Source organism: Lissotriton vulgaris, chromosome 6 (genome assembly GCF_964263255.1).
Source record: "Lissotriton vulgaris chromosome 6, aLisVul1.2, whole genome shotgun sequence".
Lineage (NCBI taxonomy): Eukaryota > Metazoa > Chordata > Amphibia > Caudata > Salamandridae > Lissotriton > Lissotriton vulgaris.
Window position 1 is genome coordinate 1669451664 of NC_141694.1, and position 16867 is coordinate 1669468530.

The following is a 16867-nucleotide window of genomic DNA, read 5'->3' on the forward strand; positions in this document are numbered from 1 at the left end:
TCTTACACAGTAACAAAGCAAAAAGACAACACTAAAAAATCTCTAATCCAATTTAGAAAAATAGAGTACATTTTACTAATGTATTTGACACCAAAATGATAAAAATCCAATCAGTAGAACTGGAGAAATGCAATTTTAAATATTTCAGGTAAGTACAGGGCCTAAAAGCACAAAATGCCACTTGCGGTTATTTGGTCATGTGAGACCAGGCGAAATCAAAAGTTCAGGTCAACCGTGATGAAGCACGGATCAGATACAGAGACCCAAGTTGCACCTGCTCAAAAACGTACCTGTGTGAAGAGTTCTGTTTGCGGTGGAGGAGACCCTAGGAGCAGGGAGAGCATAGCTGTAGTGCAAAGAGCAGGCCGGGCATCACAGACGGTCGCCACTGTAGTGCAAAGATCTTGTTCTGCGTTGTAGACAGTCTTTGCTGGATATTCGCATTGGGGTCACCGCGAGCAGTCGATGCAGTGGAGTTAAGTTTAGATCATGCATTGCCGGTCATCGCCGGCGGTCGCTACAGCGCAAAGAGTCGGGTGCACTGAAGCTTGGCATGGACTGTCAGCACGGGAGTGGCAAGATCTTGGCGCAAACAGGTCCAGTCACAAAGGATTTCTCCTTTTCTTTAAGGAGGAGCTCCACTGATCCCACACCAAGTGTCCAGGGGCTGAGAGCCACATTTTTGGGATCAGAAACTCACTCAAGCAGAGATGAGGCAGGTCCAGTTGCAGCATATCAGCTGAGCAGTTACAAGGAGGCCTCTGGAGATGGTTATATAGCTCATAACACGAGGTCAGTCGCAGACCCTTTTATTCACTTCACCCTGGAATGAAGAATGAAGTGGAACATGTCAGAAGATTGGATGTGGTTTTACAGAGGATGAAGAACAGAGATCTGGGACCCAGGATAGATAAATGTGCGTTGGGAGCTAGTGAGGAGAAATAATTGGGACATGTGGTTTGGGGGAAATATATTAGACCCAAACCGGGATTGTTAAAAGACAGTGAATAAGCTCCAGCACCGTCTAACAGAAAACAACTTATGTCTTTCATGGGTATGACAGAGGATTATACTAAATTTGTAAAATATTTTGCTACAGTGGCTAATCATTTGATTTCATTGTTGAAAAAAAGGAGTGCAGTTTTGGTAGGGAGATGAGCAAGATCTAGCATTCAAGGAAATGAAGAGATCACTCTCATGCAATTCTGTGAAGTCCATTTTGGCCAGGCTTATTAGGGTTATCAGGGTGGACATGAAGGAGTGTGGTCTGGTGCAAAGTTATTTCAAGAGTGGGAAACAAAGCACACACTGTGGCTTTTGCCACATGCCCTTACACCTTTCAGAGGGCATCAAGGTATGCATGGGCTACTGAGCCAACCAGGCCTTTTATTCCCGCTTTCCCGTAGCCGACTTACTATGGATCCTTAACAGCTGGCCAACGACCAACCCTTCGGTACTTGACTCTCACTGGTAGCATGGTGAAGTAGTCCAATGCTTCTTGGGGGAAGGTGGGTGCAAGGCTTACAAAAGCCAATAGTCCAGTCAAATACTCTAATTTTTAATACAAGCCTACAAGGTATATCAACACCACACTGAATATTATCCACAGTCTCATAAGATCTGTGCCCTAGTTTAATCTCGGGCTGGACTGTTCCCATGAGGCACAGGGCCAGACTGATTTGCATATGGCCATGTCTGAACTGGGGTGGCTGAGTGAGCTAAAGAATGGTAATGGATTAAACTCAGATCAGTTGACTGGGGGTGAGTGTTTGATTGGCTCAGACGCTCCGTCCATCATCCCTTTTTGTATCGCTTTGTTCGCCCTAAATTGGCAGGGTATGCTCAGACCTGAGTCCCTTGCTCACTTGGCCACTGGATTCAAGATAGCCTGGCTGATGAGGAATATGAATCCGGAACCGGTCCCAGGATGCTTGTTTCCGGTTCAGGGAAGACATGGCTTGGCAGCTCGGGCTGGACTGTTCCCATGAGGCACAGGGTCAGACTGATTTGCATATGGCCATGTCTGAACTGGGGTGGCTGAGTGAGCTAAAGAATGGTGATGGATTAAGCCCAGATCAGTTGACTGGGGTGAGTGTTTGATTGGCTCAAACGCTCCGTCCATCATCCCTCTTTGTATCGCTTTGTTCGCCCTAAGTTGGCAGGGTATGCTCAGATGTGAGTCCCTTGCTCACTTGGCCACTGGATTCAAGATAGCCTGGCTAATGAGGAATATGAATCCGGAACCGGTCCCAGGATGCTTGTTTCCGGTCCAGGGAAGACATGGCTTGGCAGTTCGGGCTTACTCCAGCAATTGCAACAGCTTTAAGCTTCATGGTGGCTCCCACCTTGCATATGCGGTGTCACTGAGTTTTGCACAGCAAGGGAAACAGTGACAAACTTCACGATGATCCCAGCCATCCAGAAGTAGCCAAATTCCACATGTAGGGCAGACTCTTAACAGTCTCGACCGGACGTTTCACACTTTGCTTCCTGGAATCCACTCAGCAGGATCCCTTCTGGCACTCTCCTCCTCCTCACAAGGTCCAGCTCTAGGCAAGCAGAAGGCTGGTACTCCAAGCTCAAGGCAAGTGGTCTTGACTTTCTGGGTGACAGTCCTTTACCCAGCAGGGAGATTAGCAGATCCTGGCCCCCAAATCTGGTTGCAGCATCTTGCAATATTGGTGATCTTTCCAAGCTGATGAACATATTGTGGGACTCATTCATGCATTCTTAAAGTCCACATCCAGACACAGATGTGATTTAGGATCTGGTCCTTGGAAATTCATGTTTCGGGGTCGGCTTCTTTCAATTGCACTCTCCCCTGTCCTGTTCTTTGGTGTTTCCCCTGCAGCCCTCAGGAATGTAAACCATCAAGATCTCCTGTCATGGGTTGCGATCCTCACCTCAAAGTAGCCTTTCCAGGCCTTGGACTAACAAAATGGAACACACAAGCCTCCATCTTATGGACCATGCACACGCACACACACCACATAGCACACTTTTGCATGCAACCTGTGATCATGTAGGGCAGGAGTGCTTTAAGTACAAAGCAGCAATACTTTACATGAGACGGCCTGTAAGTTTCACTCCAATGACATGTCAAAAGGTCTGTTCACACTACTGACTCTTATGAAACACGAAAAGAGTATGCTGTTACCACTGGGCTTGCGTCACAAAACTCCTGGCAGAGGCAGTAGTCCAATACCACTACAAGAGTAGCACTTGGTGTGCCCCTTCTGGTCTATAAGACCTCATTATCATGAGACATAACATAATGTGTATTTGTAAAGCACACTTCACGCAATGGGCATCTTGGCACTGCATAACAGATGTTACTGTTACACAACTCAATGGTACTCATTTTATCGAACTCAGGAGGATGAAAGGCTAGGTAAACCCGCCGGGACTTGTACCCGTGACCATGAGGTCTAACACAGGCTCCTACAGTAGGCGGATTAGTCCACTAAGCTTCAATACAGGTTTAGGTCATGGCCACACACATCATCCGTTGTCCAGATATTCATGCAGTCAGGTTTGCGGTAAACATCCATCACCATCCACGGGACTTATACGTCCCAACACCTCTTGTATCTTACATAGATAGACAAGTTGTGCTCCATAATTAAATGGTGAATGTTGACGAATGGATGGGCTATACAAAATTTTAAGGTGTGGGTCGGGAACCATGTTTAAATTAAGTCTGGATCATAAACCGTCAGTGTAGTTTTTGAGTAGGGGCAACAGTCATTCAAGCAGAGAAACTGCAATGTTGATGAAGGTGGGTACCAAATTGTTGGAATTTAATTTTGTTGTGGAGCATGTTTCTGGTAAGAGGAACCATAAGGTGGATTGCTTTTCTAGGCTGGCAACTAAGGAACAAGAAATTCTGATGAAGAAAAACATGTTTGATTGTTGTATTCGGTAGGGACGTGTGTTGGTTAGATGTTCGGAGTCTGATAATGCATGAGCGGAAGTTATCTTTTGATCAAGCTGTGGAAGCAAAATGAGTGAAAGGCTGGATTAGAAATGATTGGCCAAGACAGTACACTAACAGTGGTCTTGCAAGCATATAATAAATAGAATGATGAGTTGTCTATTTCAAAAAAGACATATTTTCAGGGGTGATAAACTGGTATGGTATCACCTATGGTTGTGAGATCAAAGTTGCTGGATATTGCTAATGAGCGTCATCTAGTCATGATGCTTAACAGAAACCGGTTGCATGATAATTATTGATGGCTAAGAATGGATGGAGATTTGTTACTCGAAGTGGAGGGGACTACTATGTGTGTAGGCAGGCTGGCACGAACTTCAGGTGTAACACTCAACTCATGGTAGAGTTAGGTAAACAAATATTTTTTTTCTTTTGAGATGGAACTGTATATATATATATATATATATACTAATATAATAAAGAGAGAGCCCAAACCTTTGAGGCGGGTAATCTCAGGAACCACAGTACCAATCACAACACCCAATACAGCGTTGGAAAGGGCAGTTGCAGCAGAAGGACATAGGCTATGCAGACGCCCACCATATACATTTAAAAGGTAAAAGAACCGTGCCAGCAAAGTAGTCCCTTGTGGGCGTGTCTGCGTTGTGCTGTGGGCGTGACAAACGCTGGGGGTGTGTGGTACGCTCCGCCCTTCATGCCATGTCTCATATCGTGAGCTAATCCCACCCTGCTCCCTTTAAATACCCCTGCACCCCATAATCATAACCCACCCTTACTCCTTAAAATACCCCAACACCCTTAAACACTAACCCATCTTAACCCTATAAATATACCCTGTACCCCAAAACCCAAACATATCCCTAAACCCTAAAAATACCCCTGTACCCCAAAACCCAAACCTAGCCCTGAACCCCAAAACCCAAACCTACCCCTGTACCTCAAAACCCAAACCTACCCCTGAACCCTAAAAATACCCCCATACCCCAAAACCCAAACCTAGCCCTGAACCCTAAAAATACCACTGTACCCCAAAACCCAAACCTACCCCTGCACCCTAAAATGCCCCTGTACCCCCAAACCTAACCCTGAACCCTTAAAATACCCCTGTACCCCAAAACCCAAACCTACCCCTGAACCCTAAAAATACCCCTGTACCCCAAAACCCAAACCTAGCCCTGAACCCTGAAAATAACCCTATACCCCAAACCCAAACCTACCCCTGAACCCTAAAATACCCCTGTACCCCAAAAACCCAAACCTAGCCCTGAACCCTAAAAATACCCCTGTACCCCAAAACCCAAAGCTAGCCCTGAACCCTTAAAATTCCCCTGTACCCCAAAACCCAAACCTACCCCTGAACCCTAAAAATACCCCTATACCCCAAACCTAGCCCAGAACCCTAAAAATACCCCTGTACCCCAAAACCCATACCTATCCCTAAACCCTAAAACTACCCCTGTACCCCATAACCCAAAACTATATCTGAACCCTTAAAATACCCAAACACCCCAAAACATATACCTCAGTACCCCAAAACATATACCACTATACCCATACTTACCTTATCCAAACATTTTTTAAAAAAACATGCTTTTACCATTCATGCATTTACAATTATGCGTGGTAAAAGCATATAAAATGTAATGCCATGTGTTATATTGGCATTGCGGAGTAACGGTACTTTCGTAATGAAAGTATGTGGAGTGAAGGTATGCGGAAAGAAAGTTGCGGAATAATGGGTGTTTACCCTCCCCCGGTAAGTACATTAGTGGCATGGATGCCAACATCTCCAGCAACATACTCATATTTTTTCACCAACCATTTGAAAAATGCACAGGTCTCTCTCATTGATGGCCAGCACCGACATACACTTTTAGACACACCTCCCGCCACAAGTTCTAGAATTGCGAACTTTTTTGTCTCCCCGTGCCTACCACAAATGAATGTGTTCTTCTGTAATGTAAATTGTGCTCATGCCATGTTCTCGAGCTTGCGCTATATAATATTGCAAGGAAAAATAAAGTAGGGAAACTCGAGTTCACACACTACTGAACGCGCACTCTTAAGTGCATCAGCAGTGCACTGTGAATCGGAGCGTTTCACAGACCTGTCACAGATAAGAAATGCTATTAAAAAGAAATCCTGCAAAACAATATACTACTGGCCGGCAGCAATTCATACCCGGACAACGTCGGGATGGTCTGTATATGTATATATATATATATATATATATATATATCTATATCTATAGCTATATCTCCCACAAAATCATCTTTATGGGAAGTAGCCAAGACAGAGGACTTCATTTCCGATCATCCATCTACATAGGTGGTGACACAACTACCTGCTTTCTCCCTACTTCAATCAACTATTTAGGGCATCCCATCACCCTGGCTTCCCAATCAAAGGATATATATAGACAAGGGCATTTCCTCTTTGGGTCTGAAACTTACACGGTAAGATAAAATCATGTGCCTCACCCACACCCCAATACTGCCAATCCCCATAGTCACACCCAGAAGTAGACGATTCAGACAATCGCATTGCATTCACAAAACAACTTCAGGCACATCCCACTAACTACCATACACTCTCAAACTACTGAACACACATTCTAGCTCATGCTCAACAATGCTCACTCTGCACAGGCCACATTCACGATCTCATCTTGTCAACATCAGCAACAATCCAATACAAAAGCACCTACACCTCTCAAATGGACCACACACTTTGCCATCTCAATCTCTATGATATCTCCCACTAACAAACAAAGGTCAACATAAAATAGAAGACCGGACCTTCAAAGACTTCTCCATAGACAACCCACTGCTTGAAGACATCATTTGTCCTATGACTCATTGGCAAGATTTATATAAAAAAAAAAATAAAAAAAAAAAGCAGCTTATGTTCAACTTCAAGATCACATAATTACTAACAATCTCCTCCACGGCTATCAGTCTGGCTTCAGATCACATTGCAGCAAAGTGACTGTAACCTTACACATAGCACCATACAAATTGTCGACAATACCCTCTTGACCACAGATTAAGATGGTCCGTGCCTTTTAATATTGATGGACCTCACAGCTGCCTTTGACACAGTTGACCATCCCACCCTCATACACACCATGGAGTTTCATGTGCTCACTGTACCACTGGTCCCACGCTATACCTGGCTGATCATTGCTAATTATGGTGAAACTGGTTCTGGGTTCTTTGTGATCTCGTTCAGGGAAACCCATTAGAGCAGTGTCAAGGCTGATTTGCATATAGGTGGGTCCAAATTGAGGTGGCATGGTGTGCAAAATACCAATGGGATGAGATGTGGTCCGAATAATTACCAGTTGCTGAGATTAATTCAATCATTCCATCCATCACTTTTTGGTATACAATGAGCAGAGGACCCACGTCTGGGCATACATGTTGCAATTAGGGTTACTCCCTGAGAACATAAAAAAACTTCTGGCTAAAACTCTTGCACTAATGTCAATGATAACTTAATTATTCCAGTCCATCTAACCTAACTCAGACTTTATTCCAGTCCATCTAATGATGTATATTTGGCCTTGATATTATATGTGGGGGAAACGTATGTGAGAGCTGTCATAGATGACAAAAAAGGGCTTAGCACAAGGAATCGGGACATAGCTCTTATGGGCTTAAATGGATGGTCAGCTTAGTTAGTTTGTAAACTACGAAACGGGGCATAGGTCATCTGGAGTTAGGCTATTTCACTCCTTGTGGTTCCAAACTTTTGCTAAACAAACAATCTGGCACAATCGTTTCAAAAGCCTGCAACTTCCGATTTGCAGTCGCCCCTTTTTGACTATGTACTATACCATATTATAATCACATACATTCTGGTAATCCTAGTGCTCCACAATGGGTATAAACAAGTTAGCATTCAAATTGTTTAAATAGCATATCATTACAACTGACCTATGAAAAGTATATAGGTAAATCAGTAATTATTAAGGAAAATATTTATAATCCGAAATAAAGATTGCTAAGGAATGCATTGATGGATACCAGAGAAGACTTAAGCCCGAATAATAAGACCACAGACTATGAATCTTCCATATATTTTGAGTCTTTGAAGAAGAAAAAATCAATTTTGCTAGTCTATTAACCACACCAGCCTCTTTGAGTAGGAACATGTAATGCAAAGGTAACATCCTTGCTTATTTCGTCATTATTTCAAGTCTGGTATGCCTGAATTATTTTTTATGTCTCTCTTCTTTGCTGGAAACTAGCAATATATTGTTATGCCATTAGTGACTGAGGGATTTGTCTACCAATTTTTTTTTGTGTGTGTGCATTTTCGAAACAACCCTAGAATTTCCCCTCACTAGTTGGTACGGTCAGATAAGACAGTTATGTCATCACAAGTGGAGCAAGATTTAGAGAATATCCATTGTGTACAATGTTAAGGAGTGATGTTCCACCACACTAAAATTGTTTAACAAGTTCTTCCACACATGCCTAATTAATAGTGGAGGAGAGGAAGTATGCCACTGCTTGTCGTTTGTTGGAGGTTTCCTGGCTGCTGGTGATGAAAGGTTATCTTCTTTGCTTCATGCCGATCTGAATTAAGTGGGTATTCTGTGGGTGGCTACCAATAGGACGTTTGGCATTGGATGTACCTTTCACTACAATTTCCTTTAGACTGTCAGCTTGTAAATTCAGTTCACTTTCCCAAGTCAACTGTTTTGATAGGTGCTACTCTGCCTTCAGAATGTGAATGTTTGTTGTCTATATGCGACCAGAATAAGAACAGCGACAGGTATACCAACAAATGCGTTGTGCATCACTCTAGGCCGCCGAGTTGGAGTCAATGACACAAGTTCATTTTTTTATGTTGACATTTTTTTATTACATTTTCCAATGAAAATACATCAAGAAAATAAGTATAAGGAAGCAGTCCATTTTGAGATGCCATGCCAGGAGTCATCAGCACAATGGCCCGCTACGTCTGCTGCAGCCCTTGTCACCTAACTTGATACTAGGAATAGCTTATTTACTTCCAACAAATCTTTTTTTACTTTCGCTCGGAATTACCTTAGCCAAATATTAAACTCATTCTCATTACAATACTTCATAGCTGATCAACAAAGCTGTTGAATTTGCTACCTCAACAGACATGTTGACGGTGCCAGTTCCTTTCCTGTTGTGGCCACACACCTGCGAGTAGCAGCATATGAGGAGGAATATTTCTTCAGCACAGTGGAAACGACTGCGTCGGGTGAGGTGCTCCACAGGAATAGCTAGTCTTGATATGGAATTTTTAAGATTTCTTTTTTCCCTTTGGTTTATATAGCTCCACCGAAGCCATGGTAAATAAGGGAGCATAATGAGAGAAAATTACACTGTTCTAGCAGGTTCAACACCATAGGACTAAAGGTTTTGTAGATGCTTGCGCCGGTAGCATCTGGAAAATACTAACATTTAGTAGATAAATATGGGGCTTGGTGTCAGCCTGGTTCAGAACATAATGAAATGCCACTAAACAGGTTATGGATAAAGAATGAATCCATAACAAAGTACGAAGGTGCCCTGACGAAGGTGCAGCCTCATTGGCTTGTCACCGAAACGCGCGTCGGCGTATGTCTCCAGGAATACGGTTATTGTCCACATTACAACAGGACCCGTAGTTGAAACCACCTATCTGGATTAACACCCTGACATATCCAGCACATGAACCATTGTTGTGCCATACCTGCAAGGAGTAGAAAACTGATTGGTAGAATGAATGATGTATGGTATGAGACTAGTTAGAGTGAGGAAGGACTGAATGTGAATGATATGGTGTGTGTCAAGTATTGGCCGGTACTGGGTAGGACAAAAATTCCCCCTTCGTTTTTTTGTTTGTTTTATCTATGATATATATGTATTTTTGATATACTAAAAAATATATTTCTATATTCCAAGAAGAAACTTTTTATATCTGTGTGATCAGAAAACTAAAAATAAAAAAATATATATTTTTCAATATGAACTGTTTAAGTCTATTTGATTTGACCATGTGATTGTGATGTTCAGTGTCAAACCCTAGGTTAATCACCCCTTTATGTATATCTCCTGGACCCTCTTACTAGGGCCTTTATATCTTGCGGCAGGGTACTCTCCCTTTCTTTTCAATGGTTCTTCCCCCCTATTTCCTGCCATATCCTTAAGTTACCCACGGGGAACCCCCTTCTTTGTTCATTTGATTCCCAGCCTTGAGCTGTGGGGGCTAATCGGGTTCTTCTGACTGAATGGACCTAGAGAAAGTAGATCTGAAGTATGATTGGTTGTGGATAAGTATTAGAGTATGTTAATGTGGGTCTGAAAATTGATACACGCATGACCTATATCTAAATAGATTACTGTGCCCTAATTAAATGTTAAGAAAGTATAAATAAGTATCAGAATTACCATCTAATAAACTGTATAGAAAGAACAAAATAAATATCAGATTTCCTACCTAAAGCCCATTCATAGCGGCCTTACATCTATTTCGTCCATAATAAAAATTAAAAAGAAGAATAATGGAGTCTATAAAAACGTTTGGCTTCACTGACGATGACTTCGCTAAAATGCTTGGCCTCCCAGTGGATGGCAATCAAGATTTTACTGTACCGAAAGGACTGAATGGAGACTGGAACAAACTTCTAAATCTCCGGAAAAAAATCTAAAAGAACAGAGCTACATGCGAAATTCATGTTAGACTATCTACGAGCAGGAACCATCCCCATTGGGCTCAGAGTCCGGAACATCCCTGGAATGTTCATTGAAATCAGACAATTCCTGGAGCGATGGGCGCTTATCTCCAACCGTTGCTCCAGGGATTGGATGATGCTGATTGTTGAAACGGCTAGGACCGTAATGGAGATTCTAGAAAAAGAAATCAAGGAATTGGAGGATAAGCTCAAGGAGGGCGACCCAGTAGATGAGGGGAAAAGGAAACTGGAAGAAATCCAATATGAACTGGAATCCTTTTCTGACTACCTGCTAAAAAAAAAAACAGAAAAACTAAGGAAGGACGTAAGAATGTTTTCACAAGAAAGGGCATATCCCTATTTAGGGACCAATTTCTATAATGCCCAGGAAGAAAGTGCTCCCCGAGGACAGGTACCGAGATGGGGACAAGGACGAAAAGTCACCACCTTTTCGGAAACAACCGACTCCGAAGGAGATACCCCTGAGGAATATGATCCGGGTTATGTACAGGAACATGACCCTAACCCAGGACACAACCCCAACAGAGGAAACAGAAGAGGTGGATATAACCGCAACTATCAACCAAACAGTTTTTTAGGGAACCGTCGGGGCAACACCCGTCCCCCATCGAGAGCTCCTCAAACGAGGAATTACCATCAGGGTCGCGGTCAGCCCCAAATGTATGTGCAGACCCGCCAACAGCAATATTGGCGAACATAAGGGGACTCCCTGTGTTCAACCTGTCCAACGAAACAGTAGATCCCGAGGCCATACAACTTCTCTCTAGGGGCATCTCATTCGTGCCATCATCCAACTTCAACAAATTTGAACTGAATAAAGACTTACAACTTTTCTTTAGGAAGATACGCCTCCAGAAATATTTCTTGGAAGCCCCCCCCTCTAACAATGAAAATAACAGATCTGGTTGTAAACCACCATCTTCTTTCACACCTTCCTTGGAGATGGTAGGACCTGAGGTCAATATATTTGAAAAAACCGTCATGCATAAAATTACCAAGATGACCAAATATGTGCCCCTACCCAAGGATAATTTATCAGCCAAAGAGAAGAAGGCCCTAAATGACTTGGAAACCAATAAAAACATCACGATTAAACCTTGTGACAAAGGTGGAGGGATAGCATTGTTGGACACGACTGACTACAAGAGGAGAATGAATGAACTACTATCATCCTCTGGACACTATACTCAGATAACGAGGAATCCCGAAAATGCCTTGAAGAAACGGATACTAACAATGGTTCAAAAAGCGGTCAGCCGGGAACACATCTGCGAAGCAGAGGCTGAATTCCTAACTCCATCCAATACAAAAATACCCATCATATACGGTTTACCTAAAACCCATAAGAACAGCACGGATCCTCCTATGCGACCGATAGTCTCGACCATCGGCTCTGCCACCGAGCCATTATCGAAATATATCGATAAATTTTTAAATCCTATGGTGACAGAACTGCAATCATACGTACGGGACACTGGACACTTTATCCAGCAGGTGGAGGGTATCCAATTCCACGAAGAGTCTGAAATTATGGTTACATTGGATGTAGAGGCATTATATTCAAATATACCACAACAAGGTGCATATGATGCCATCGAGACTGTACTCTCCAGAAACACCACCATAACAAATGCTGAATTCATCCTACAATGCCTCAAGGTAGTATTATTTGATAACTACTTTGAATTTGATAATACCCTATATAGGCAGGCAACGGGTGTCAGTATGGGAGCTAGCTGCGCACCCAGCATTGCCTGTTTGTATATGGGGGAATTCGAAAGGACAAATATCTTTAATGAGATGGCCCCTTTTTCCGAGAACGTCGTGAACTGGAAACGGTTCATCGACGATATCTTCTTTATTTGGAAGGGGGCAGAAGAACAACTGATTGAATTCATTGAATGGCTTAACATGGCAGACTCCAATTTGAAATTTACCAGCCACACCAGCAGATCTAAAATCGAATTCCTAGACATCTGGATTGAACATCAAAATAACACCATCAAAGTATCCCTGTACACGAAACCTACAGCTCGCAACACCTTGCTGCAATATGCCAGCTTCCATCCACGCAGCCAGAGGGATAGTATCCCTTACAGTCAGTTCCTTCGGATTAGGAGGAACTGTACTGACCTTCAAGATTTTTTAATCCAGGCTGACATACTTCAGGAAAAACTGCGATTCCGAGGATACCCCCCGAGACTGATCAGAGAGTCGTTTAAACGAGCCAGATACACCAACAGGGAAGCCATGTTCACGGAAAAAGAATCGGAGAAACTAAACCAGCTGGTTTGTGTAACACGTCATTCCGAGATGAACCATAAAATCAGACAGGCTGTGAACTCAAGCTGGCACATCCTAAATCTGGAAAGCGAAAAAATACACCTAAGACGACCCATCTTTGCTTTAAAAAAAAACCAGAATTTGAAAAATCATCTGGTAAAGGGGAGAATACAAGAAAGCTCTATGAATAAACAGACCGCCATGACAGGAATGGATCCAATATATGGCAACCACAAATGTGGAACATGCCATATTTGCCCCCAAGCCATTATAGGTGATACTGTTATCACCAACACGCGTACAATCTCAGTTAGCAGGAATACCACGTTAACTAATTGTCGCACCAGCAATATCATCTACCTCATACTGTGCCCATGCAATCTCCCATATGTTGGAGAAACCGGAAGGGAATGCCGGGTACGGATAGGAGAGCACAAGTCAAACATAAGAAATAAAAAATTGACAGCCCCTATTCTGGCCCATTGGCTAGAGAAAAACCACAAAGACACAGAAATTTGCTGGTTCATCTTGGAAAAGATAAAGGCCAACCCTGGAACTGACCCTACATGCCTCCGAAAAAAACGGGAAGTTTTTTGGATCTTTTTTCTTGACTCTGTAGAAAAAGGACTAAATGAAGAATGCCCCTGGCATCAGGCTTTTCTGTAAGAACAGTATGGGACCTCCATGCCTAAAAATGATGGATCCACGCCTCAAAACTCGGTCAAGATAATCCAGGACCCAATTTTTTCCCCTCTATTACTGATATGAGAAGCGGTATAATTAGGACTAACTGGTATGGGGAAAACACCTTACCCTATCAAAAAAAGGAAGACTCTGGGATCCTCTCCGGGATCATTTGGTGGAGTTTGATTCATAATATACCAACTAGGAGCGAACTTAAATGGTTGCTAATCTATTTGTACACACTAACCAGAAGTGAACTTAGATGCCTGTGAAGCCATCTGAATAGCTAGATGCGTGAAAACCATGCACCGACCTTCAGCATAAGGAATGCATCTAACCTTTTCCTTCTCCCGAAAAAGCTTATAAATCAATTACAACTATTTATGGCCCTATATTTCCGCCTGGCCCATCACCGACTTCCTGATGGTAGAATTAATTGTCACTATATATATCTATAGATGATGAGATTAGTTCATCTATAAAAATTATATCTATACCATGAAGTCCATGCCGTTTTTTTTAAATTCTTTTTTTAAAAATCGGATCACGAAGGGGAAGGAAAAGAAAAATGATGATCAGTTTCAGTAAGATGGCCGCCACAGTACTTCAAATGATATCTCTAAAACAGTGTTTCCATCCACTGTTTAGCACATCCAAGATGGCGACTGGATACTAGGGGGCCAGAATAGTCCGTCTATCCTTTTTACGAAATTAGGAACAGCTGATTTGGTGTAGTGGGCGCGGAAACAACGATCCTTGATAAAGACGCCGGAAACCCCAGAGAATCTAATCTCTGTCCATCGGCCGACGGACCGGGTCGGCGGAACCCCACCTGAAGGAAGATTACCAGCGAAATGGAGGTAAGCATCTAAGATCGAGCGCCCCATAGGCACGAAACCTGCTTAGCGAGACCAGTTTCTGAGCATTTCCCTTGCCCCCGTGTCCCAGGTACAGCAGCAGCCGATAAATCACCGAGGCAGCGCTATCCTTCTGAGACTACTTCGCGTACCCATACTAGGAGAACGATAGAGTACAGCATTACTGGAACCCCTGTTAAGAGGAAGAAGAACTATGTTTATTTAAGGTAAATAATGGCAGGATATAGTTATGTAACGTGGAACTGCTGGAATTGGGCTTTGTAGCTTTACCTAAGTGCAATCTCTATCTGTAGGAACGCCAGAGGTTAATGTGTCACTTGGTGCAGTTTTAAATATTGAAAGAAGAACTCCAGCCCTAGAAGCCTATTTCCCGGGTATGTAGTGGCAGTTATAAAATATCAACTACTGCCCAGGCCATGAGATGTTACTGATCCAGCGTCACTCTCTTTGACAGGCTCCATTATTGTCTATTAGCATACACACTCGATAGTACCGCCGAAAAAGGAAAGAGGAACAAAAAACAACAGGCGAAAGTGCTGACTGACTCTGGTAGGTTTCCCTTAAATGTATAGCATTAGAGCTGTTGGGCTATAACAAGCTCCTTATTTAAGTTGAACTCGGTAATTACGATCTCCGTAGACAAAAGAACTGTAGAGATGGACTCTTGTTGTCCTATGGCTATAAGCACAGATATGATAAAGGATATGAGCTAACAATAAAAAACTGACTTGTTTAAAAGTACCCCGAAATGTTGATAGAAGAAGTAATTTAATTATCCCCCTGACAGAATTTGAATGGTCTGAAGTCTGGCTTCCGATATCACCGCCCCTATACCTGCTAAGAAGTTGCCTGATGCCTGAAATTCTTGAACAACATAACTAAAATCAGGTAAAATAATGAAGTAAAAATCCTAGATGTAGTTAAAATGAATACCTGAGGAACCTAGGAACAATTAATCAACCATGGGCATGGTTAAATCTTACTACTTGGTCCTAGCTGTTTTTTTACTAATATATAATAATGAACTGATTTATTTGTTGAATCTGAACTCGAGACCTGATTTATACTATAAAATCATGCGTGTACAATAGAGAGGAGTGCTAAGATAGATTATGAATTGTCTTGAAATGTATATACTTGTGTGTACGTGAGGAATCTGTGTGATATTGAATGTGCTCTTTGGTCCATACAGTCAAGGCTATCATTATGCCTTTTAGATTCCACCTTTTGGGGAATCCTTCCTAGGGAGTGTTTCTAGAAGGTTTGGCACTGCATGACAACCGACGGTCAGTTATAGGAGCGTTGCTCCAATGTTTATCAAATGGACAAAATGACAAGCTATAATGTCTGAAATTTGCAGTAACCCATTTAGGATGATGAATGTTAAATGTTAACACTGAACTGTAATTTGAAAAATATATGTACATATATGAAAGTAAAATGCGTGTTTTACCCCTTGTTTTGCAGAATTTTATCATTGTGTCCGCCCCAGTATACTGCCCCTTGCCCTGACGAAGGTGCAGCCTCATTGGCTTGTCACCGAAACGCGCGTCGGCGTATGTCTCCAGGAATACGGTTATTGTCCACATTACAACAGGACCCGTAGTTGAAACCACCTATCTGGATTAACACCCTGACATATCCAGCACATGAACCATCGTTGTGCCATACCTGCAAGGAGTAGAAAACTGATTGGTAGAATGAATGATGTATGGTATGAGACTAGTTAGAGTGAGGAAGGACTGAATGTGAATGATATGGTGTGTGTCAAGTATTGGCCGGTACTGGGTAGGACAAAAATTCCCCCTTCGTTTTTTTGTTTGTTTTATCTATGATATATATGTATTTTTGATATACTAAAAAATATATTTCTATATTCCAAGAAGAAACTTTTTATATCTGTGTGATCAGAAAACTAAAAATAAAAAAATATATATTTTTCAATATGAACTGTTTAAGTCTATTTGATTTGACCATGTGATTGTGATGTTCAGTGTCAAACCCTAGGTTAATCACCCCTTTATGTATATCTCCTGGACCCTCTTACTAGGGCCTTTATATCTTGCGGCAGGGTACTCTCCCTTTCTTTTCAATAACAAAGTAAGAGCACCAGTTGGGATTGGTACGGTGTCTACATCTTGGGAGTAGGGAGCGCAAACTCAACTCGAAGGTATCAGAGCACTTTACATGAGCACCAGTTGTGTTACAGATGGATATGTTCATTTTTGTTAGGTACAGGGAGATTATGTTATTTGCCCAGAATCACAGGATGTTGAGCGTCCCTGTTCCCCAGCTCCAAGGTAGACCGCTCTAGCCGTTAGGCCACATCCTTTGAGTTCTGTATGGGGG